Source organism: Sinocyclocheilus grahami, unplaced genomic scaffold (genome assembly GCF_001515645.1).
Source record: "Sinocyclocheilus grahami isolate Dianchi unplaced genomic scaffold, SAMN03320097.WGS_v1.1 scaffold356.1, whole genome shotgun sequence".
NCBI lineage: Eukaryota > Metazoa > Chordata > Actinopteri > Cypriniformes > Cyprinidae > Sinocyclocheilus > Sinocyclocheilus grahami.
Genome location: NW_015505535.1, coordinates 671,869 through 698,082, shown reverse-complemented (window position 1 = coordinate 698,082; position 26,214 = coordinate 671,869). Strand labels below are relative to the sequence as shown.

The 26,214-nt window shown below is 37.4% G+C and overlaps 1 protein-coding gene and 1 long non-coding RNA gene across 6 annotated transcripts in view; one reads left to right on the top strand and one right to left on the bottom strand.

The window, feature by feature from the left end:
* Positions 1-26,214, top strand: part of auts2a (activator of transcription and developmental regulator AUTS2 a) — a 405,306-nt gene that overhangs the window by 294,153 nt on the left and 84,939 nt on the right. The window lies entirely within an intron of this gene.
* LOC107548873 (uncharacterized) lies at positions 5,337-18,647 on the bottom strand. The gene is made up of 3 exons (XR_001604506.1): positions 18,576-18,647; positions 6,771-6,776; positions 5,337-5,347 (listed from the first exon to the last, which is right to left on the bottom strand). It is a non-coding gene; the product is annotated as an uncharacterized lncRNA (long non-coding RNA).

Sequence of the window (26,214 nt, the reverse complement as noted above, 5' to 3'; positions counted from 1 at the left end):
TCTCCCGTCCCAAGTGTTCACCAACACGCTTGTTACAGCAGAATAATTGGAGGGTGTTCAGCTTTGCAAAAACAGGTCAGGTCAGGAAAATCGTGTCCGTCTGTGTCCTGATTAACCCCAAGAGGATGATCGACAAAAGAGCTCGGCCTGTTGTGCGTGCGGCTCCAATTATGTGTACAAGACGTTGTCGGCCTGAGGGAAATTAAATGGAATCCCCCAGCTGGATGTGCAACTGAGGCCTCATGGGAGACATTTCAGCTCTTATTAAAACAGCCCCATTGTCTAGGCTTAAGGGTCTAGTGTGTCAAGCTGCAAATATGTAAATATAATGCCCATAAGGACTTCGCCTTACATCCGTGTGTGTGTGTGTGTGTGTGTGTGTGTGTGTGTGTGTGTGTGTGTTCATCCACACCCTACGTCTTTTGTGACAGCCAGTATTGACTGGGAATAATGAGGCTGCCCTGCTGATGTCTTGCATTATGACTGAAGCTCATTTCTATATGGACGTCTTGACAGCAGTGTGATGCAATGGTTGTGGTATTCTCTCCACTGTCTCTCTGCTGTTAGCAGGGCCTATTTAAACACCTCAGCAATGGTCCCTCGGGCTCAGAGAGCAGGAGAGCCATTGATTGTGTCCAGTCTGTGTAAGTGAGGGTGTAAGCGACTCAGGACAGATCACCGACACTAAGTGGCCCTCTGGAGAGAAATTAAGATTAATGAACCTCAGAGGATGGTTAGTTTGTTGTTTTTTTTAGTTAGAAACTAATGATTCACTCTAGGTTAATTAAACCCAATGTCACATTAGCGTACAGACACTTAATTTAAAAGCTAATGTAAATGTAATGTCTAGCAAATAGGACTGATATGAGGTAGTTTAAAATTCCAGAGCTTAAAATCAGTTCGGACACAGTGTATTACAATTGATGTCAATAACAAATGATCATCATTTGCTCATCCTCATGTCTTTCCAAACCTGTATAATTTATTTTTTCTGTGGAAAAGAAAAAGTTATTTTGAAAAAAAAATCTCTGTTTTTAATCCATGCAATGAAAGTTAATAGTGTCCAGTGTTGTTTTGGACCCCATTGACTATCATTGTATGGATAAAAGCAGAAAGGTAAGGAAGAAAGTCATACAGGTATGGATCAACATATGGGTGAGTAAATTATTTTTTGCATAATTGGTTTGAAAAATGATTATCCGGTCCAACTTTATATTAGGTGGCCTTAACTACTTTGTACTTACATCTGTAATTATTTATGTAATTACATTTATAATTACACTATTGTAGCGAATCAGCTCATGGGGAAATATGAATAATTAATCATAACTAGTTATAATTAATTAAAAATATTTAGACCCGCTGTAGATATTTACTTGACCTCTCAGGGTCAACTGTCTGTCAATTCTAAGAACGTTAATTTCCTGGTTAAGGGAAATAACTTTCTTACTGTACAATTCTACAAAGAGCTTGTAGCATAAATCTGCATGATTAGTGACTCCGGTTATGAGCAAACAATGAACAACGTCAAGTGTGATACAAGTAAGGCTTTATTAACTACATAAACACTTAAACTAGTCTAACATACTACATAAACACTTAAACTGGTCTAACATACACATACACACACACACACACACACACACACACACATACAGTTTGTATAGGAAAGCGTTAAAGCTTAGTTAAACGCAGTAAAGAGAAGAGAAATAAGAATATGAAACTATGGTACCATTTGATATTCAGCAGATTTACACCTGAAGGAAACATCAGATTCTTAGTTCAAACACACCTTTGTAAAAAGGTGCAAATGATACCTAATGTATCAATTAATAAGACTAAGTTTGAATACTTGCACGTCTCGTCTGTCTGAAAGAAAGGCTTGATGCAGTCTGAAGGTCCCAGTTGATCTTTGCTGAAGTTGGTTGATGAAAAAGAACCAGTTTGAGTCAGAGAATCTTGTTGAGTGGAAAAGTCAAGGCCGAATTCCAAGTGGGAGGTTGCAATTTCTGGAGGGTTTTACGACCCTTTGTGTGAGGGCATGGTCATTTGCAAATGTAATTCGCTTGGGGTGTGGATGCACAAACTAATAAAGATTCTTAGAACACTAATATGTTGCATAGGTATAAACATACAATATACACTCTCAATAAGATCATCCGAATACGAATTAATAGAGACCAAACACGTTATATGTAAGGTTACATGAATGAGTGGTTCTATCATAAGCATGCATATACTAGTCTACAATACAACAGATAATATACAAGACAGCAATAATATACACAATGACCTGAAGGATATGTGTGTTCATTCAAAGAAAGTTTTTCCTATTAATTAATTAAAGAAGAATCAATTTGTACTGTCCACGAAATCCACAGTGATCTTTTATTGGGTGAGGGGTCTGTGAATGTTTGTTAATCTAATGAATAATTGATTTGTTAAATCAAATGAAAAATTATGTGTCTGATTAGTCCAGACGCTACACTATTGACCCATCCCTTAAACCTTAACCCATCCTTAAACCTACCTACTGTATACCACCAAACCTGTCCCTAACCTTACCTGTATCCCACCTCAACAGCAGCAAACATGTTTTGGGTTTATTTTAAGGTGTCCTTGTTACAGTGTAATTATACATTTATGTACTGAGTAATATTAATTAAAGATGCACTTGTAAGTACATAGTTAAATCCACCTAATATAAAGTGGGACCGAATATCCTTATCCATTGGCTTATCCATTCAATCAGTTAAACAGATTTTGATATTAAAAACAAAAGTAATGTTTTAATAAATTTAGTAAGACATTTATGTAATGTTTCGGCTGGTTTTAAGGTGGGGCGAGGTGGTTGGATGATAAAAACGTTCCTCCCATAAGCACGCAATCATATCAGTCCCATCTCTTTTAATTATTCAGTGCTGTGGTCCTTCAAGATGCATTTTTCTTGCTATCAATCTGCCCTTCCTTAGCTTTTAAAAGCCTCAGGCAGTTTGTAAAGGTCTGTAAGCTGAAGAAGCTATTCTCTGCTCATTTTTATATTCTCGCAAACGTAAATCATGAGAAAACATCATCTCGGCACAGACGAGACCCCTACTGAGACATATGACAACAAACGCTTGAAGATAAAGGCGTTTACTGTGACAGGAGAAAGCAGAGCCGTGTGTGCATGTGTTTATCTGTAACAAGGTAATTAGTACCCAGAATCCTGTGTTTCCACATCAAGACAAATAGAAAGCAGTAGAGTACTCTCATTTCTCACATTTACTTTTAACCACTTCTAATTAGACTGTTCACATGAATGCGTTTGTGGACGATTTTTTATGGTTTTTATTTTTACACTTCTTTAAATGCAGTTGTATGTTAAAAAGCTGATAAATGTTTTGCATATTCTATGCAGTTTCCAATTTTTCATTCGACATGGTTTTAAATGAATCAAAGACAGTAATGAATCCAGCACTCTGGTTTGCTTCGGAATCAAATGAAGCAAGAAAAACGTAAAACACAATTGACTATGCAAATTAATGGCATCCATTCACTGTAACAAAGCATCATAAGAGGTGACTGTAAAATATGGATGTCTTACTACCATTCGCGTGAGTATAGAGCGATTTTATCACCAATTTACCTTTCAGTGCTCATCAAACACAATGCAGACTTGGCACGTGCGGCTGCACACAAGTTATTACGCACACACTCACGCTATTACGTGCACAGCGGGCTAAATAACAAAGCCTGCAATGTGCCCTTTGGTGGGTAGATAGCTCATTTCTAAAGAGAGACCTTCCATCTGTGCTGATGGCAGCCGAGGGAACCGTTATGATCATGATGGAAATCTCAGCTGCCATTATGGGACGGCAGCACAGGGCGCACTGCACATGCACTAATGGACTCATTTGTAATTGGGGGAGAGGGAGATGATGTGTGTTTGCATGTGGGTGTGTGTGACATACAGGAAGGAATGGAACAGAAAGAAGGTATAGATATAATTGTAACATCAAAAACACGTTTGCCTTTTTTTTATGCAACTTTCAGTGATTATCTATTTAGGATTATATCCTGACATACACAAACTAAAAAGTTTTTTTTGAGGGCCCAAGCACCACGATGTGAGAACCCTGTTGGAATCGCTCCATTTATTTTATTATTATTATTATTTTTATTTTTTTTAAAGAAGTTATGCTCACCAGGGCTGAATCTTTTTACTTAAAAGTACAATAATAATTGTAATATTGTAAATATTGTTTTCAATTTTTTATATATTTTAAAATTAGTGCTGGGCAACGATTATTCGCAATTAATCGCATCCAAAATAAATGTTTTTGTGTACATTTATGTATATATAAATACACACATACATGTATATATTTAATACAAATGTTATGTTTGTATATTAAATATATGTATATATATATGTATAATATATGTATATATATATATATATATATATATATATATATATATATATATATATATATAATATAAATGTAAATTCATGTAAACATTTTCAAAATATATACTGTGTGTGTGTCTTTATACAGTATACATAATAAATACACAGTAAACACACATATTTTATATAAGCAAAAACTTTTATTTTGAATGCGATTAATCGCAATTAATCGTTGCCCAGCACTATTTAAAATTTAATTTATTCCTGTGATTCCAGAGCTAAATTTTCATCAGCCATTACTCCAGTCTTCAGTGTCACATGATCCTTTGGAAATCATTCTAATGTGCTGATTTGCTGCTATGCTGAAAAGAGTTGTTTGCTTGTTATAGATGTAATATTGTTAGATGGTTGCTAATAATAATTCCTTTGACATTGCACCTCAGAAATCTGGACTTTTGTTGAACTGGCTGGTAAAACAATCTAAAGAGCAGCTAAAAACAGACGTAAAACAAGTGTGGGACCACAATAAATGGGAGAGAGACTAATACGAGAAAATTTAGTCAATTAGACATAATTAGATATATGAAATAAACCACCGGAGCTCGCTGCTGGTTTCCCACACATTAAAGGAGCCCAAACTGTGTAAGAAAATAGGATCAATGAGATTATGTGGCAGCACTCGGCTGTGGGGTGCACAGCATGTGGAGTTTGAGAGAGGGGAGAGCAATGTGTGGTCTGGGTTTTAAAGAGTTCTATAAAACAGCCAGCCTTAGCATAGCCCCTGTTTGTGTACGTGTGAGTATGTGTGTGTGTGACTGTCGCATTACTGCGTCAAAGTAGTAGCTTAAGGCATTTGTAGGCGGATAAGTGAGTTTGGGTAGAGCATGGGAGAAGAGAGTTAGCAGGAGACAGGAAGCAAACACTGATACTAATCACTGAGCTCCAGGGCAACAACTGTCCCAAACCCCAAACTAATTCACACAATTAACACTTTTTAAACACTTATCTATCTCACCAGCACTAAAATCTTTCACGCACACAATTTCAAAGAACCACTGCAGGGGTCTGGAACGCAATAACACCACCATTATCCATTATGTTTCTATTGAATCTGCTTTAGAATAAATTACAGTTAATAAATAATCAGGGACGAGACTTCAGCTTTCTTCAGGCACTCCTGAAAAGAGCTGTTTTATATTAGCCATTCATTGAAGCTGAGCTGAAAATGACCTAAACCTAAACATGTGCGACAAATTAAAGAAGTTTTACTCATTGTTCAAAAACAAACAAATATATTTTTACTTTTAGTTAAGATTCATTGTGTAAAATTAGGTCATGTTCAGAATGTCATTTTGTTTTCTTTGCGCAAAGCTTCATAATCACATAGCTTCGTAAAATTATGGCTGAACCGCATTGGCTATTTTAACAATGTCCTTACTACCTTTCTGGGCCTTGAACGTGTCAGTTGCGTTGCTGTATATGCAGGGTCAGAAAACTCTCGTATTTCATCAAAAATATCTTAATTTGTGTTCCGAAGATGAACAGGTCTTACAGGTTTGGAACGACATGAAGGTGAGTAATTAATAACAGAATTTAAATTTTTGGGTGAACTATCCCTTTAAGATATCAAAGTATAACACCCAGGGGTGTGTGTGTAGATATGTTAAAAATGTGAGTTGTTATATGTGACCCTGGACCACAAAACCAGTCTTAAGTCGCTGGGGTATATTTGTAGCAATAGCCAAAAATACATTGTATTGGTCAAAATTAATGAGTTTTCTTTTAAGTAAAGATCATGTTCCATGAAGATATTTTGTAAATTTCTTACTGTAAATATAATAAAACCAAATTTTTGATTAGTAATATGTATTGCTAAGAACTTCGTTTGGACAACTTTAAAGGCGATTTTCTCAATATTTTGATTTTTTTGCACCCTCAGATTCCAGATGTTCAACTAGTTGTATCTCAGTCAAATATTGTCCTATCCTAATAAACCATACATCAATGGAAAGCTTATTTATTCAACTTTCAGATGATGTATAAATCTCAGTTTCGGAAAAATTGACCCTAATGACTTGTTTTGTGGTTCTGGGTCACATATATTCTTGGCTAGTGACATGATATACATTATTCATGGTCATGGAGTTATCATAACACCTCTCTCGCTCTCTCAGTCGGTCTCATTCTCAGATTTGTATCCTCATTTCAGGTCAACCAGTGTTTTCACACACATCTGATAGGAGGCCACAAGTGAATGTGTAATTTATAGCAGACATCAGTCACCGAGGCATTGAGAGAACTGGGGTGATGCAGTGTTATCAATCAGCAGTATTATTTCGCAGTAAACAGCGAAGGACGCTGTGCAGTAATTGGTAACCAAACACTGGTTGACTCCTGTCTGCTTGCACGAATAGTTATTAGTTATTCTCTAACAGCTGCTGCTGTGGTGAAGTCATGTGTTTGTGTGTGTATGTACCACAGTAATGTCCTAAAGCCTTGGTATTGAGTTCAGTAGAGTGAAATACACAAATCAAATCAATTATAGCTGCAGTGTGTGATGAGTGTGTTTTTATACTTTAAAATCAAATGGTCAATTATTTAATTTAATATGCAGAATTAAACATAATTTCATCATGGTATATTCTAAGATATGTAACTCGTGTAGTAGTGTTCCCTGGGGCAAAATAAATAAACAGACTAGCAAATGACGAAAGCCTTTTTAAAATTACCCATGCTGCTCGTTTTAAAACTTACTTTCCAGTTTGGTGCAAATGGATGCAACGTATTTGAACAAAATGGAGGATTTTTGTGTCAGCCAATCATGACACTGGACTTACAGCAGTGTTTCCTTTTTCTATCTATTCAATTCACACTGTACCACAATTTCTTCTGTTGTGACGCCATAGATTCAGCAGGATTCCCAGGAAACGCTGGAATAGGCATTGATATTGGTAGGACATAATCAAGTGTCATTTAAGACATGCCCTAGAGTTTACCCACTACAAATTTGAATTTGATTTTAATTCTCGCTGATGTCACATAGACAGCAAAAAAACCTACCAAAACACAAGTGGCTTGTTGCAACTTTCCCCTGTCAGCCGCCATGAGACCGGCTCTCTATTTCCTGTCCCCTTGTTTCCCTTTTTTCATTTTTCCACTTTGTCTTTCTCTACCTGTATCTCTTGTGTTTTCTGTCTCTCTCCCTCTCTCCGGGGATGGTGTGATGAGTGGGATGAGTGCAAGCATATGTGTGGAGTGTATGATGGGTTGTTGACAGGCAGGTCTCATCTCCTCTGCTTCGCACCAGTAGTCCTCTGATTACAGCTGACAGCTTGAATCCTCGATAAAAGAGCCGACATTAAAGAATACAGCGGCGAGGAGCAGTCCTCCTCTCTCTCCATCCCTCCCACGGCTCGTACGCATGTCAATGCTGTCGGGGGAGGAAGTGACATCAGAAGATTCCTCTGACAGTCTCAGGCCCGTCAAGAAAGACTTAGCAGTTTTGTGGCAGGCTTCCCTTAGGCAAGCTGTGATACCATATTTCTCCCCACACATCAAGCCATCGCTGCGCTTTCTCTTGCATACCTCTCTTTTGTCTCTCTCTTTCACCAGAAATTAGCAGCATCCTCCTGTATCGTGTACTGACAGCATTGTTCACCTTGTCAAAGAGAGATAGCGTTTGAGATTCAGTCTCTGATTGGTGTGGGGGAGGCACCGGGGATTTCCATGCAGAGGTCTTATCAGAGGAGTCTGATGGAGCTTTGGTCCAGATGACATCCCAGCACAGAGCTCAGAAGGTCTGAAGAGAAGCTCAAGCATCCTATCATTGAGACAGAGAGGAGAGACATACATAACCTGTCGAAGCCATAGCCTAACGGTTAGCGCACGTGCTCCAACATGTTGAGCCTTGGTGCTCATGCAGGTAGCCATTCGATTCTAAACAATTATAAAAGAATTTTACAAAACAAAATCTAAAGAGTAAAAAAGGAAATATGAGAAATGGGCACACTATTAATCATGTTTTTTTTGTTTATTATATTTTTTTGAATTTGTCCAATTTCTGACATTTTTGGGATTAGACATTTTATGTTAGAGAAACACCAATATTAATATATTGGCTAATATGATGAATATTTAAATTTTATGGCCAATATTAAAATTATTTACTATTTTGTCTAAATAAAATGAAACACTAAACTAAACTAAAAATCCATAATTTTAAAAGTTTTTAAAATGATTTTTGCTTTTATTGATTAACTTTTAAGTCCATGTTACAGCAAAAATAATCTAAATAAAAATTGAGAAAGTTAGTGTACTTGATTAAATATCAAATATTGGCAATATTCACATTTCTTGTGCTCATTGAAAACAGTAATATTCTAAAAAAAAAGTATTACTATTTAAAATAACTTTTTTAAATATATATTTTAAACTGTAATTTATTCCTGTGATTGCAAAGCTGAATTTTCAGCATCATTACTCCAGTCTTCAGTGTCACATGATCCTTTAGAAATCATTTTAATATACTGATTTGCTGCCCAATATTTTTGTGCAAATCATGATTTTATCTTTTTTTATTGAAAATAGCAATAAATTAGCATTAGCCAATAACTAGTCTCGCATAGCCAGACCTTCAGACTGACGGCTGAAGGTCTGGAATCCATGGCAGCTTTCATTGGCCAAGGCCCGCCCATAAGTCCGTTTGACAGACATGTCAAACAACCAATCACAGTTAGTTTCTTTCAGCGTCACGTTTCGGGGAGTGGAAATGTCGCCACAATAACAGACCGGTGTGTAAAACACACACTGTGTATTTTAAAGATTCTATGCCGCGAACTTTAAATATTTCACATACTTTTGAAAATCCAGCGTTTAGTTGATCCTGATAAGCACTCATCGTCACAGTTGTAAACACGATGGCTTTCTTCTTTCGTGAGGGGGTTTGGCATCACAGCATCTTTGTTTCCATGCGGAATGTTAAAGAACGTATCCCGGAAATCCTATATAATTCAACCAATCTGATGACGACTTCGAAACTCCGGAAGTGTTTCCACTTTTGTGTGCCATATGCATCAGAGTCGAAGCCATAGCCTAACGGTTAGCGCACGTGCTCCAACATGTTGAGCCTTGGTGCTCATGCAGGTAGCCATTCGATTCTAAACAATTATAAAAGAATTTTACAAAACAAAATCTAAAGAGTAAAAAAGGAAATATGAGAAATGGGCACACTATTAATCATGTTTTTTTTGTTTATTATATTTTTTTGAATTTGTCCAATTTCTGACATTTTTGGGATTAGACATTTTATGTTAGAGAAACACCAATATTAATATATTGGCTAATATGATGAATATTTAAATTTTATGGCCAATATTAAAATTATTTACTATTTTGTCTAAATAAAATGAAACACTAAACTAAACTAAAAATCCATAATTTTAAAAGTTTTTAAAATGATTTTTGCTTTTATTGATTAACTTTTAAGTCCATGTTACAGCAAAAATAATCTAAATAAAAATTGAGAAAGTTAGTGTACTTGATTAAATATCAAATATTGGCAATATTCACATTTCTTGTGCTCATTGAAAACAGTAATATTCTAAAAAAAAAGTATTACTATTTAAAATAACTTTTTTAAATATATATTTTAAACTGTAATTTATTCCTGTGATTGCAAAGCTGAATTTTCAGCATCATTACTCCAGTCTTCAGTGTCACATGATCCTTTAGAAATCATTTTAATATACTGATTTGCTGCCCAATATTTTTGTGCAAATCATGATTTTATCTTTTTTTATTGAAAATAGCAATAAATTAGCATTAGCCAATAACTAGTCTCGCATAGCCAGACCTTCAGACTGACGGCTGAAGGTCTGGAATCCATGGCAGCTTTCATTGGCCAAGGCCCGCCCATAAGTCCGTTTGACAGACATGTCAAACAACCAATCACAGTTAGTTTCTTTCAGCGTCACGTTTCGGGGAGTGGAAATGTCGCCACAATAACAGACCGGTGTGTAAAACACACACTGTGTATTTTAAAGATTCTATGCCGCGAACTTTAAATATTTCACATACTTTTGAAAATCCAGCGTTTAGTTGATCCTGATAAGCACTCATCGTCACAGTTGTAAACACGATGGCTTTCTTCTTTCGTGAGGGGGTTTGGCATCACAGCATCTTTGTTTCCATGCGGAATGTTAAAGAACGTATCCCGGAAATCCTATATAATTCAACCAATCTGATGACGACTTCGAAACTCCGGAAGTGTTTCCACTTTTGTGTGCCATATGCATCAGACGTTTAGCCAACGGTCCATGGGCGTGACGTCTGAGGCTGAGACTAGCCAATAACTGATACTGTGCCGATATATTGTGCATCCCTGTTGTTTGTTTATTTGACAATATATAAATGTTAGTATGTGGCAAGTGTGTGTTTGTATGTGTTAAAGTGTGTTGTCTGTGCCTAAATTTTATATCCAGTGAGAGATTTCCCCTAGCCACTGGCAGTGCTACACACACACACACACACACACACACACACTCACTCATCCCTCCACAGCCAACTCCCATCTCACCCGTCTGGCCCAGGCTCAACTCATTTGGCCTGAGCCAGGGAATTTCAGCAAAGCGTTCTTTTCATTCTGCTCTCATTTATTTTAACTGATATACTCTGATTAAGAGCTTTGTGTCTGTCTCTCTCTCTATCCTCAGAGCGTCAGGGAGTTAGGAAGGGAGGGATGCAGGGAAGGAATCTGCTGCCAAAATATGTGAATAATTAGGGCGAAGGCAGTGGGCTGGTGCCAGGCCGAGGGGAGGCATTTACCCGGCTTATTAGATCCACTAAAGCACAGCTGTAAATCAGCATCAGGTCCAAACCCAGCAGCGCTCCAGAAACTTCCTGAGCCAGGACGTGTCAGTTAGCCAGGCTGAATACGGCTAAGAAATTAAATTATAGCTGGGTGGCTTGATTTGAACTCCATTTAGCACTGTCATCCTTTCTGTTGTTGTTTTTGTTTTTGGTTTGCTTAGCTATTTCTTTAAATCACTCTTCGGATGAGATTAAAATCACAAATTTGTCTTTGAAACATGAATTTCTCTAATCTAGTCACATCCGAAAAAATATTTTTTTAAAAACTAATTCCAAGTTTTTTCTTTCACATTCAGCGTCTTTTTTTAATGCAATTTCTTCTGTTTCAACATGAACGCTGCAGCTGGATGGGGTTTGTTTCCATTGTTGGAAATCTGATTACTTCAGCGTCTGAGAGTTGGCGGGTTGATTTAGTGTTCGCCTGATGAAGGCCAGTTGAAGATGTGCTTCCTCTGCCATAGTGTTTAGAGAGTGACACATCATCATTACCGAACCGTTTATGGCCCTTCGGATCATAGTCCAGAGAACTGCTCTATTGTTCAGCGCAGAATTACAGCGTGAGAGAGAAGAACAAATGAGAAAGAAAATGAGCTGGACAGAGCGCAAGGGATTGAGACCCAGTGGACGACTGGCATACGCGGATTTGACGGCGTCTGCCCTCCATGCCTGAGGAAGTCCAATCAGCTTCTCTATTCAGCTCATTGACAGGCTGCAAGAGGGTGAAATCAGAACACATTGTTCCTGAGCTGAAGATAATAAGGACCTCGGCAGTGGCGACAATCTCTTCTTTATGCCCCTCATCATGAGAGACTCACCGTTACACTCTCAAATGCAAAGACCTTTTAGACACGCATCTCCTTGGAGGCTGTGACTCTAAGATGGATCATGTCTTTCATTTTTAGCGTTTTATTCCTATGTTCAATGGAGCGGGCATCATCTGTCGCGTATGTGAAGTTCGGGAAGCACTAGAGGTTGCTAGAATCTTTGAAAAAAAATTTACTGCCATAATATTTTATGTAGGACTGGAATTCTGTGAAATCAGTTTCAGTCTCTCTTGTGCAGTTAACTTACTCTTTACTCTTATTAACTAGTGGAACTCTGAGAAATTATGTGAATTTATGCTTTTAGGAATGTATCAGCCAATTTAACTTGAAGTTAATCTCTGTTAGCTAAGGTCGACTAGTTTGTGTAGATACCATACACATTACAGATAAACATCTTTTTCCATTATGTTGCATCTCAAGGTGTTTTATGCGCATTGCATTTTTAAGACAGTGTGTTAGTTACGGATGCCATGTTTTAAGTAATTTTAAGTAAATTAGAGGACGAATTAGTACAACATGGCCATGATTTACTTAAATTAAGGGAACTAATTAATAAAATATGGTCAAAAATGCTGGTCTCCATGAAAAAGTAAGAATGGCATCAGTTCTCATTCTGTAAATTTCTAAAGCAATTCTTGATATACATTTTTTTTTATTAATGAATAAGTTTACTGTGAATATAAAATTTTTATTTAAATAAAAATAAAAACTAGTAAAAGTTGGTTTTAAAAAGTCTTTCAAAACACTCGCTCACTTATTAAATGCAAGAACGTGTCTTATGTAAACGTCCCTCAAGAATGTGTCCAATCTGGGTCAGATGAGCCCGAAATGATTAAGTAAGACAATTCATCGGCAACTCAGCAACTAGTCAATTGGAAAAATGTCGTTTTACCCTTACGTTCCTTTAATCTTTCTTTCCGTCATCGTTTCTCTTTCCTCCCTTTGTCTTTCTCTTGCATTCTTCACCTCTTCTACTTAAATGCAGTGGCATAGTCAGCCAAAGATGGATGGGTATGATACGCCTGTGCCAAATACTGAGGAAGGTATGTGTGTGTGTGATGAGGTGCTTTCGCAGGGCTGAGCTGCAGGCGCAGGATGGGAAGATGTATGAGCCTCAGGGTTCTGGGCAGTGGAAAACAGTGCTCTAAACTAATGATCCACAGCCTGATCGTTAGAGCCCTTACAGCAGCTCGCAGCAGCACGAGGTGCCGTCCCTGGGAAATCAATTCTGGAGACGAGTCCTGGAGGAGACCCAGAAAGAGGGGGGAGAGAGAGATGAATGGCGGACGAGGGGAGGATGGGTGGGCAGTGGTGAAGAAGAAGAATGCTCTTTTGATCATAAGAGCCTGCAGGCTGCATGAATCTAGGTCCCCTAGAAAGCGGTTCCAATGATAGGCTTGTTCCGGCTCCGTGCCCTCACGTCTCTCACAGCCAGCCCCAGCCGAGCGCAGAACGCTTTGGAGGGTGCTCTGGGCTTGATTAATCTCCCCTAGCTGCAGTGCCATCAATCCTAATACCGCAGTGATGAAATGGCCGGGCGTCGGGGGGAGGGGAGTTTCATAAGTCACTTTCGTAACATATCATGATAAAAAAGGCATCGATCAGGGCGTGCGGAATGATGACGGATGCCGTCGCTCTGGAGAAGACAGAGAGGGCGAGAGATGATGTTGTGTTTAAGGGCTTTTAAAGCTGAACGAGTTTGAAATGAGATCTGGATATGAATCCATCATATGGCAGAGATGAATATTTAATTTTGTGGTTGACAGTGAGTTTAGGTTTTAAGCTATTGCTCTTTATTAAACCACACACTCAAGCACAGGAACACACACACCAACAGTTGTACAACAAAACACACCACATAAACTAATGGTTCTCAACTGGTTTTAATTCATTGTTACCAGATTTTACATTGGAAATTAATTTTGGACATGGTGCCATAAACTGTTTATCATATAAAAATACAAATATATATTTTTTTAAAAGTCCTTAAAATCAATCAATCAAACTCTGTAGGCCTAACAATATGCAAAAAAGTGAACATTAGCCTGGATAGGTTTTCTAACAAAACACACAAACACTGGGCCAAATATTGTTATTTTAAATATTGTTTATTTTATATTTATTATTTAATATATACACTACTGGTAAAAAGTTTGTGGCCAGTAAGATGTTTTGTTTTGCAAAAAATTTATACTTTAATTTAGCATGGATGCATTAAATTAATCAAAAACAACTAATTTTTTTTCTTACAAAAATATTAAAGATATGTAGAAAAATAAGGAATATTTCTTCAGCAGCAAATCAGAATATTGATTTCTGAAGGATTGTGTGACACTTAAGACTGGAGCAACGATGCAGAAAATTCAGCTTTACCATCACAGGAATAAATTACATTTTAAAATAAAACTTCAACTAAAAAGCAGTTGTTTTAAATTGTAATAATATTTCACAGTATTACTGTTTTTACTGTATTTTTGTTCGAATAAATGCAGCCTTGGTGAGCAGGAGACTTCTTTCAAAAACATTAATTGTACAGACAAAGGTAAACCTACTTGTTTGTTTTGCTTATATACGTAATTATGTTGTTGTTTTTTTTAGTATTTTTATATTATTTAATTTTTCATTATTTGTTTTTCTCCTGCAGAACAGACCTCTAACACATTTTTTGGGGTCCACCGTCTTTTTTTCAGCTCTGTCCATGTGTTTCCCTGAAGCACTGATCCTTAATCAGATTTTTATACCCAAATCCTGATCTCAACTATCACACAGCTGATTTGAAACCAATAGTTTCCGACACCTCCCCCTTCCTCGCCCGTTCCTCATTATACAGGCAGTCAGGCAGGCCGAGGCTATCACACTGAAAGCCACTATCTCTGTGGCCCAGCTGTGGGCTCTATCTCACTATCGCTTTGGGCTGAACCCAGCCATAGACAACCAGGAGATTCACATAGCACTCAGGAAATTAGTCCACTATCTAGATAGGCAGCATATTGTCTTGCCAGGACTGTGTGTGTGTGTGTGTGTGTCAGAACATTACCCATCCAGCATAGCTGATTACAGAAAACAAGGTGTAGCTTCTTTGAAACTAACATTAATTAATTTAAAAACAAAAATTATATAATTGAGTCGAAAACATGTTGTAAGGCTGTAGGTTTTTTCTCTTATTGTGCAATTTAAATACAAATGCTGTTGTTTTGATTTTGACTATGAATGACTGAATAAGTTTTGTAATAATTTATCCAAAACTAATGTGTATCACTGATCGAATTTACAAAACCATTCTTTCCTGTGCCATGGACTGCACAGCAGTTGATTTATATCATGCAAAGAGCCTCGTTGGAGGAAGAAAACCATCATCATTGTCCTGTTAATAAGCTTGTGACTATGTTCAGATCTGCTCTCCATCTCTCCGGAGACCCACAGCAAGCCTTAAATTAGCACAATAACACCGAAACACGCAAACAAACAAAAGGCTTACAGCACAGAGCTTCCAAAAACAAAACAAAAAAAATGAAAGTAAGGCTTGAGGTTCTGGAGCATGTTGTGTGTTGCATGGATAATTTGTAGGTTAATTTGATAGGAAGCTTATTTATCTGGGTTAATCTGTGGTGTGGTTTATTGTAGAACACCAAACATGAGAATACCAACAAAGAACAGGCTGTTTTCTGTGTTTAGACATTTGTGTGTTTAGTTTCTCTCAGCACTTCGGGGAATTGTTAAAAGCTTTAGCTCACAAACACACACGAGTGGAAGTTATCTTTTAGTAGAAATGAAATCTAAATGGAAAACTACCTTGTTTCACACTGCAGTGGTGAAAACATTCCAGGCATTGGAACCCATTTTCTTGTTTATTATTTCCAAAAAACATATTAATTCTTTCTCAGAATATCTATTAATACATTGCACAGCATAAATGAGTACACCCCCTCTGAATAAATATAAAAGATGTATTTTCTTAATGATCGCTAATATAATTAATAAAATTCATGGAAAGATGGCAAAAGTGAAACGTATAAAAACAACAAAATATATGCCAATATTTTCTGTAAAATAAGTAAATTAGCCAATTTTGTTTAAATGAAGGATTGCAGAAATGAGTACACCCTAGATTTAATTCAGAAAATGTATAATATTCTAGTACTTAGTATGTCCTCCAGAACTTAAAGTATACTGATCTGACCCTTCTTGGCACTGAGTGTACAAGTTCATGACAAATTTTCACATCTGTGCTGTTTAACTCCTGGAGGACGACCTCCTTAAATGCTCTGATCTTTAATGGGGGAGTTTTGCTTAGCTCGTCTCTACAGAATCCCCCACAGCTGCTCAAGAGCGTTAAAATTGAGTGAAATACATGTCCACTGAAGGATTTTCACTTTGGGAGAATGAATATATTCATTGTCATGCTGAAAAAATGCCAAGTAATGCAGGGAATGAGGAGAGGGTAGCATCTTCTGTTTCTAGTTTTTGTATTACATCACACAGTGGTGTGTGAATTCATGCCAGCGTTGATAAAGCACAACTCCCTCACACCTTCAGCACTCATTCATCCCTATATAAAAGCTTTTCTACCACTGAACGTCACTATGGGTACCAAGCACTTCTCACTGTACTCCTCCTCTAGCAACAACAGAACATTTTAGATGCTTTTGGATCCGAAATGATTGACTTGGTCTCTTGAGACCAGAGTATGGATTCCCAGAAGTCTCTCTTTTGTAAATATGGGCTCTGGAAGAGGTTAAATGAGTTTATTGTGCTTTGGCTACAGTAGGTAATTCTAGTGGTGACAACAACCATGCGTGTCAGTTCTGCAGGCTGCGTCATACTCTGTGAGATAAAGTGTCACTCTTTTCACAGCTTTTGCCGGCTCTGAGACACTTGCATGTTATTTCTCCGACTCTTTTTCTAGCAAAAATCCACTCATTACTAAATGAAAACTTAAAGTAAAGACCTGATTATTTCAGGAGCCTTATCACAAGTCCATAGTTTTTGAATGTTGGTGCTACTTCTGCTATATTTTCACACTTAAAACAATAATTTGGTATTCCTCTTGTACCATTGTCCTCTTTTATGCTAAGAAATAAGTCACCTGGCAGTTCTCTCTCAAATGATTCCACTGCTGTCAGCATTAAGTCTGAGTATGATTCAGTGGGCTATGTAACACTTTTAATTGTCAGGAAATTACTTGTCTTTAAAAGTTTTGGTTCAATATACTTACCTGTTTATCAAAAATAGCCTTAAACCTATACACTTTTTTTTTTAGTTTTATTTAGTAACTTTCCGGAGCGTGTACTCATTTTTGCAACACAAAATTTTATCAATTTGATAAGAAAATCTTATTTTGCTTAATAATTTTGGCATTCTTCTTTGGTAATTGATCAAGCAGGCTTGTTGGAACATTACATCTCCAAAGAACCCTAACATGTCTTTAGAGGGGGTGTACTCATTTATGCTGTGCACTGTATATGTATCTTACATGACTGTTTTCCATTAGCTTCTTTAATCTAATAAATAGATGGATTTTCTTCAAAATAGAGGTCTGACGTAAAATGTTCAAACTGAGTTTAATGTCACATCATGTCCATGACATCACATTTTGTCTGCAGTGTCACTGCCTTTAAGTGTAAAGACCCATTCACAACAAGAACGATAATTATAAAAGTAACTATATTAGCGTCCACACCAATGCACAAAAATGCTCAGTTTCTTCTAGGCATGGTTGTATTCTGATTAGCTGTCTATGTGTTTATCATTCATCAGCTGGGGAAAAAAATAGATTTGAGAGTGATTCCAACTATATCATTCTTCTGTGTCATTACTGTTATAGCTGTGGTGTGGAAGTCACTATTCTCAAAGGATTAGAATGATTATTAAAACTTTATTGTTATCATTATAGTTAATGTCTTTGGTGTTAACAGGTCTTAAAGGTATAGTTCACCCAAAAATGAAAATTCTGTCATTAATTACTCTTCCTCATGTCATTCCAACCCCGTAAGACATTCATTCATCTTCAGAACACAAAGATATTTTTGATGGAATCTGAGAGCTTGCTGACCCTGCGGAGACAGCAGAGTATTTTCGTAGTTTCATAAAATTGAGGTTGAACCACTGATTTCACATGGACTATTTTAACAATGTCCTTACCACTAGAGGTCTGCAAGCCCGTCGGGTTCCGACGGGGCCCGACATGCTGAGTCCATTCGGGCCGGGCTCGGGCCCTTTTTTTTTTTACAGATCGGGCTCGGGTCGGACTCGGGCTCATTTAGCTTCTCTCCTTTTATTGTGCCATATATGCGCAGAGCACACATAGGCTACTGTATGAAATATTGTTATATTGATTATATTATAAATATTATACGTCGCCTACGCATTAGCATATAGGTGACAGTTGACCATGCACAGGATCAGGGAGAAGTTGGAGCGTGGGGAGTTACTAAAAGTTCCCAATGCTTCGGAAAAGCTGTATTTTGGAAGAGTCTTAATTTGATTACCACGGCAAACAGTGAGTCAATTGGTCATGTGCAGTACAGAATCTGCAAACATATCCTTGCACATGACAGCAAAAAACGCACGCTAAAGCGTGCCGTAAAGCCCCAACAAAAGTAATTACCATGAATGTGTCGGGGGAGAAATAATTAGATATTTGAATTATTTATTAATAAATTAGTGTTTTCTGAGTCCGTGTCGCAAAGATGAAGATGACGATCCTGATCCTGAGAAATGCATCTTTACAGATTGTATGAAATTTTAAAATTAGTAATTTAAAGTTAAAATATATATATATTTAGCAAGTTTTTGAGGCAAGTATTTGCTGAGTTTCGGTTCATCATTGTGAAGCGCTCCTGGCCGAAATTGCAGACATCCTTTATTTTATATAAGCACAACGCTTTGTTGATATTGTGAGTGCACACAAATAAAAGTAGACCCTTTACAGTTCCAAGTGATGTATTACTCTTATCTTTATGAGCAATAATTACGGCATATTTTAAGTTGTTTCCAATGCAAGTGATCGCGCCGGCTCCTGTAAAGCGCTTTAGCTCTCCGCACAAACGATTAGATATGCGTCTAATAGTGCACATTTATATAGGTAAAACATTTAAACTAACATTGTAATATGCTTGAACTGTTCTATATCTATAGATTTTATTTTAGGCAAGTCGTGATTATTTGATAAGGCTAAATTTTTCAAACATAGGCTATGATCAACTCACTGTCTGCTGCTGGCCGCTTGGTCGTTACTTTAAAAAAACAAAAACTTACATTTAACAAACAAAAAAATGCTCCAAAAGTTTTTCTAAAGTAACTTAATAAAAAAAACGAAACGAAATATAATCACTTTGACATTACATACAAAACTGAACAATTTTAATAGCTGAAACAGTAGTATAAGCTGTTTTGGGAGAAGGGGGAAAAAAAGATGGGGTCGGACTCGGGCCAAGAATTCTGATGAGCTGTCGGACCCGGGCCGGACCAGGGCCTGAGCGTCTCGGGCCAGGGCCGGGCTAGGGCCTATATTTGAGGCCCGTGCAGGGCTCTACTTACTACCTTTCTAGGCCTTGAACTTGGTAGTTACAGTGTTGTCTATGCAGGGTCAGAAAGCTCTCGGATTTCATAAAAAATATCTTAAATTGTGTTCCGAAGATGAACGAAGGTATTACAGGTTCAGAACGACATGAGGGGAGTAATTAATGAGAGAATTTTCATTTTTGGGTGAACTATCCCTTTAAGACATCTTAAATACGTAACCTATCAGTATCTGTGCTAATACTGTAGCATCTATGTTTCAAACCTGTTTAATTGTATTCGATGACAGTACTTTCCTCCCTTCGGGTCCCTTTTTCCTACGTTCGTCTGCTACCATCGCCCCCAGAGGTGCTTTTGCTAAAAGCCGTCGGTTGTTAGTGACAATCAGAAGCCACCTGACTTTCTCTCTCTCCCTTTCTGCCTGTCTCCGAACAGCCGGTTTGATTTCATCTGCATCCCGTCGTTTATTATTCCGTCCCAGCGCTGGGCCGAACTCCTCGGAGAGGCCGCGGCCTGATCAAACGCTCTCTCCCAGGAGTTCCTTTTCCCTCTCTCCCCATCGCTCTCCTCCGTTATGTCTAAATCCTCCATACAAATCGCTGTATTTCTGCTCTCCCAGTGGGGCCTATTACTGCCTGTGGGGCATTAAAGATCATTAATAGTTCTGTCAGAATGAAAGAGGGAGAACGAGAGAAGAGAGATAGAGGGAGAGGTGGAGGAGAGTTGCTTAGCTGCTCATAAATGGGAAATTAATACATCTGCCTCATTAATGCTGCCTGGTTTTTGATGTTTGTTAGCTGGCAACTTTAATGATGTAGGTCTGAGCCAACAGGGTGCTTGACTAAATTTGATTCCTCCAATTAAGTAGTCAGAGTTCTTTTCTTTCGGGAGGAAAAAAGAGAGAGAGGCACAGAGGGTGAAGAAAGAAAATTGGACTCCCCCAACCTTCAGTCTTTATTTCTCTCTTGCTCTTTTTAGCACCTCCGAGCTGTTTTTTTTTTCTTCCTGTCGCAGCTTGATTGCAGCGCCACGTTCATCAACCTTGGTCTTCAGGAAGTTGTTTACCTTTGGCAAATCAAGGGGAAATATTTTAATCAGCATCTGCCTCTGTCTTAATCACTAACATTAGCAAGCCATGTATGTTAATTGCCGTATAGAGGAAGGTGATCGTCGTCGGTCTCGAGTGCAAATGATGGAATCTAACACCCTGACATGAGCGAACAAGCTGAAGGCATCAGCCGGAAGAATGAGGCATGTAAAGGACATGGGGCTTTGTCTCCAATGTCATTTTTGTGTAATGTGTGTTGTCTAGAGAAACAAGCTTGATGACACTAATTAAGTACGTTTCACGCATGTAGTCGATGGAATTTTCTTTAGAGCTGAAGTACAGCTAAGGCCTTAAAAATACAAACGTTTCAAGCTACAAAATCTTGATTTGTAATCCTACAACCCAAAACAAAAATAACATCGGTGGTTAACCCTCCTGTTGTGTTCAGGTCAATTTGACATGCATTAAGTTTTGAAAATGTATAGTCTGTTTTGGTTGTTCTTTGGAGGTCATGTTGCAGTTTGCTCTGGCAGTTATCGTACATGATAACGACTAAACATTGTTGGTTTTGCCTGCTGAGGGCCGATCTACAGGGCCTTCACTTTAACTTCCAGTACGTGTGGAGCTGCAGACAGGCATTATGGGAGAAGGCTGAAACAGAATTCTAAATCAGCTTAGCCTGCTAGCACTCAAAAAGATCATTCATCTTCAAAAGAGTGTGATTCATGCCTGCAAGGCCCACCGCTTCATCTTTCACCTCCACTTTCCTTTCTCTCTCCCTTTCTTTCTGTCTCTCTCTTATTTAAAACGGCCCCTTGACAAGCTGAATGAAGGAGAATGAATGAGCAGATGCATTGTTAATGTACTGGTCGTGTTGAGATTTGAGGCAGTGCCGCTTTACGTTTGCAAGTTTTACCTCCGACATGGAAGGAATTGTGTTGGATACAGTAGGTGTGTAGCCAAAATCAGTAATGCTGCATTTATTTGATGAAAAATACAGTAAAAGAAGTAGTATTGTTAATACGTTTTCTATTTGAATATATTTTAAAGTGTAATTTAATCCTGTGATGCCACAGCTGAATATATATATATATATATTACTATATATAGGTATATACTGTATATACACTTTATATATATATATATATATATATATATATATATATATATATATATATATATATATATATATATATATATATATATGGTGTCACAGTGTCACACGAGGTTGTCATCCTACAAATAAATGCCTTTATAGTTGTTGTCAATAAACATTCAGTTCTGGGTGTCAGCTGTGCATGTCATTGTATTGCTTGTGTCTCAGCTGGTAGAATAAAGAAAGAGATTGAGCGAGACGAGATGGAGGTGACAGACAGGAGGACAGGAAGCTGTACTCGTGGAGGTCTTTCTGAGCGTCAGTCCTCGCTGGGCATTAATAATGCATCTCTGCAATTGTCACTGCTGTTAAGCTGCATAAAGTGACTTGTTGGAAAGAAAGCACAGTTGAATGAATGAGATATACTGACATAACCCTGACGCTAGCATATCATGGGGCATATGCTCTTGCATTTAGAAACAAGAATAAGGAGTTTTTCATCAAGATCAGTAGTCCATATTTTCGTAAGAAGCTCACATTTTAACAACAGTTTGCCTTTTTTTATATTTATAAACTACCTTTCAAACGTTTCAGTAAGACGTCTTTAAAATATATATATATATATTTATATTTTATATATTATTCAGCAAGGATGCATTAAATTGATTGAAATCTTCAGAAAAGACATTTGTAATCTTGGAAAAAAATTCCATTTCAGATAAATGTTGTTCTATTAAAGTTTCTATTAAAAAAAATATAAGAAAAATGTATACAAATAAAACAAAGTATACAGTTTTCACAACATTTTTAAGTAGCACGACTGTTTTTAACATTGATAATGATATGAAATGTTTCTTGTGCAGCAAATCAGCATATTAGAATGATTTCTGAAGGGCCACGTGACTCTGAAGACTGGAGTAATGATGCTGAAAATTCAGCTTTGCCATCACAGGAATAAATTGCATTTTAAAATATGGTAAAATAGAAAACAGATATTTCAAATTGTAATGGTTATTATTTGTTCACATTATTGCAGTTTTTATTGTATTTTGATCAAATAAATGCTGACTTGGTGAGCAGAAGATACTTCTTTCAACAACATTTAAAAAGTCTTACTGACCTACAGATTTGCAAAATTAGCATATTTTCTTGCAAATCATACAGCATTTATGAAATGTTTATACCAAAGCTGAATCTCTGAGGCAGTTATGAAAGAGGATTTAGCACACATTATATGGTTTTTGCTAAGAGAAAGCTGTCGTGCTGTGCTGCATTTCTGGCTCCTTCTGCCACAGAGTAATCTACAGCACCATTACAGGCAAATGATTAGCCACAAACACCCAATTAGAGTGTAAATGTTTTAAAGGGGTGACAGGTTGATCAGTGATAATGTTGGCCGTGTGGCTGAACTAGCAGAAATAAATCACAGTGCACTTACTGGGGCAGCCCATGTGAAATGTTTTAGTTATGCTAATGAGAATTGTCATAATTCAAAGTGAGCGAAATCCTAGCTGAGCTTGCATTTAATTTAGACACACACGCAGGAGTAGAAACATCAAATGAGTTGCCTGGTATTCTGTGTTATTTTTGTTTTTCAGTAGTATTACAGGCCTCAAGCAATGTTCTCATTTGCCCCAAACCATGTTTTGTACATTTTTCTTCTGATTTCTCTCTTTTTTTTGCCTGGCTGAATTTGTGAATTAGGATCAGCATGTGTATAAAAAGCTCAGCAGAACTACGTTTTTATTTGTTTACCAGTTGAGCGGCCGATGGCGACCGTCGACAACTCTTCATCCTTCTTAAAACTCCTGTCACCTTTGTCTGGTTCCTCTTCTTCTCTTTGTTGTTCTCTGTTCTCTTGCTCGCTCTCTCCCAAACAGCACTCGCCGCCATCTGGCAGGACCTGTTGGCTTGTTTGTTTTTCTGAGCAAACAGCAAATCACTCCCTTCCTCTTTCTGCCTCTTACCATATGCCGCAGCCTGTGTATTAGAGGATGTCATGTTTATTAATGAAGCTTATCAAAGACACTCACACACACTCCAACCTGCTGGATGGGCTTCAACGAAGAAGCTTCATGGGAAGTTGTCTTAACTGTTCTCTCAATATAATTGTAAGTGCAGTTTTCTTTATTGGAGTATTTCCTATTGAAACAGATGGTTTGAGCTAAATAAGCTTTTATATCACAGCCATGAAAGAAGAATTTCTAAAATTATATTGAAAAAAAGAAAAATTGACGTCAAAACCGAGGCATGTACCGAACTGTCATGTTTGTGTATATTTACAGTATATAAGGGGTGTAGCAGTACACAAACGTGACGTCAATTTATTAATTTTTTTTTCTAAATACAATTTTTTTTATTAAACAGTGGTTTACTGAACAAATTATGCTTTCTTTTAATAAATTAAATTATACTTCAAATGTTCTGAAAAATCTACCTCTAAAATATAGGGAGCCCTTTTACATTAATATACAATTAACAACAGAGCCCAAACTTACATTTAATTACTATTTATTTTTAAATATAATAACCAACACTCAACTTGCAAATATGGAAATTGCACAAAATACAGTTTTTAAATTATCTTCTAAATTATAAAATAAAAATTATAGTGTGTTGTTGAAATACATTAATTTACACAGTGGCTGTCATAACTTGCTTCATAACAGATTTATTTAAACATACATTAAATAATTAAGGCATCACTAACAGGTAAAGTAAAACAATGAGTTTATAGTCTAATATTTTGCGAAATGCTCTTCTCTAGACTTCATTTCTCTAGCGAACTAACAAGCTGTAGACACCGATGACTTGCCTGAGGTAAATAAAAAGCTTTGTGAAATTTTGTTAACAAGCTGTTTTATTGATGCCTTTCCACGGTTGAAACAACAGATTGCACGATTAAGTGTGGCATTAGATGTTCATTTATGTTTATTTTGTGTTAAAACTAGTAGTAAAGAGGAAGGGATGATCATGTTCATTCGCTCTCTGAGCTACCATATGAACTGAGGCGTTTATACAGCAATCTGTCTCGCCACATCACAGAGCAAATGGCATTTGTTGTTTGAATTTCCTGGAGAAAAAATTGACATAATTTGAAAGTTTCTTATCAAAAGTAACAGTATATAAAACTGGAAGTTTCCAATGAACCGAAAGACCCGTACCGAAATTTTTGCAAAATACAAATACATGTACTGTTCCACCCTTAATATATATATTCATATATATATAGTGTTGAGTCTCCACTTGAACCACTGCACTAGCATATTAGATGGTTTCAAAGACATGGACTAAAAGTAAAAAAAACTTTAATTTTGGGTTTAATGCGGTCCCTCACCTGAATACACATGACATAAAAAATTAAAGCAACCTTTTTGAGGCCATTTAAGAGGCTAGAAATGCAGGGAGAAGGAAGTGAGTGCAAGAGAGATCAGTTGAGTGAGAGAGACCTCAGGGTGTGCTGGGAGGTAGGTAGACCTGGAGGAGCCCGGAGGGCCATTACCATAGCGTTAATGCTAATCAGTGGCTGAGCAAGCTAAATAATGCATCAGCCACAGATGGCAGGCACCGGGCGGGACTGTGCTCCAGCATACTACTGCCACTGCTCTCAGGACTCAAGGGCCTTAGGAGAAAATTAAGATGGAATTATTGTTGTCAGATCTGCTTAGCGTGAAATGATCCTTGATCAGCATTTGAATTTATCTGCAAAGTCTGGTCAGTTTGGAGGTATGAACTAGGGTGCCACTGAGCAGTGGACATTGGCTAGGAGGTCTGACATGTCCATAGTGGCCCAAGTGGATGGTCCACATTTGCTAGCACATGTATGAAGTATATAAACTTGGGAGAACATATATATATATATATATGTGTGTGTGTGTGTGTGTGTATATATATATATATACAGTGGGGCAAAAAAGTATTTAGTCAGCCACCAATTGTGCAAGTTCTCCCACTTAAAAAGATGAGAGAGGCCTGTAATTTTCATCATAGGTATACCTCAACTATGAGAGACAAAATGAGAAGAAAAAAAATCCAGAAAATCACATTGTAGGATTTTTAAATAATTTATTTGCAAATTAGGGTGGAAAATAAGTATTTGGTCAATAACAAAATTTCATCTCAATACTTTGTTATATACCCTTTGTTGGCAATGACAGAGGTCAACGTTTTCTGTAAGTCTTCACAAGGTTTTCACACACTGTTGCTGGTATTTTGGCCCATTCCTCCATGCAGATCTCCTCTAGAGCAGTAATGTTTTGGGGCTGTCGCTGGGCAACACGGATTTTCAACTCCCTCCAAAGATGTTCTATGGGGTTGAGATCTGGAGACGGGCTAGGCCACGCCAGGACCTTGAAATGCTTCTTACGAAGCCACTCCTTCATTGCCCGGGCGGTGTGTTTGGGATCATTGTCATGCTGAAAGACCCAGCCACGTTTCATCTTCAATGCCCTTGCTGATGGAAAGA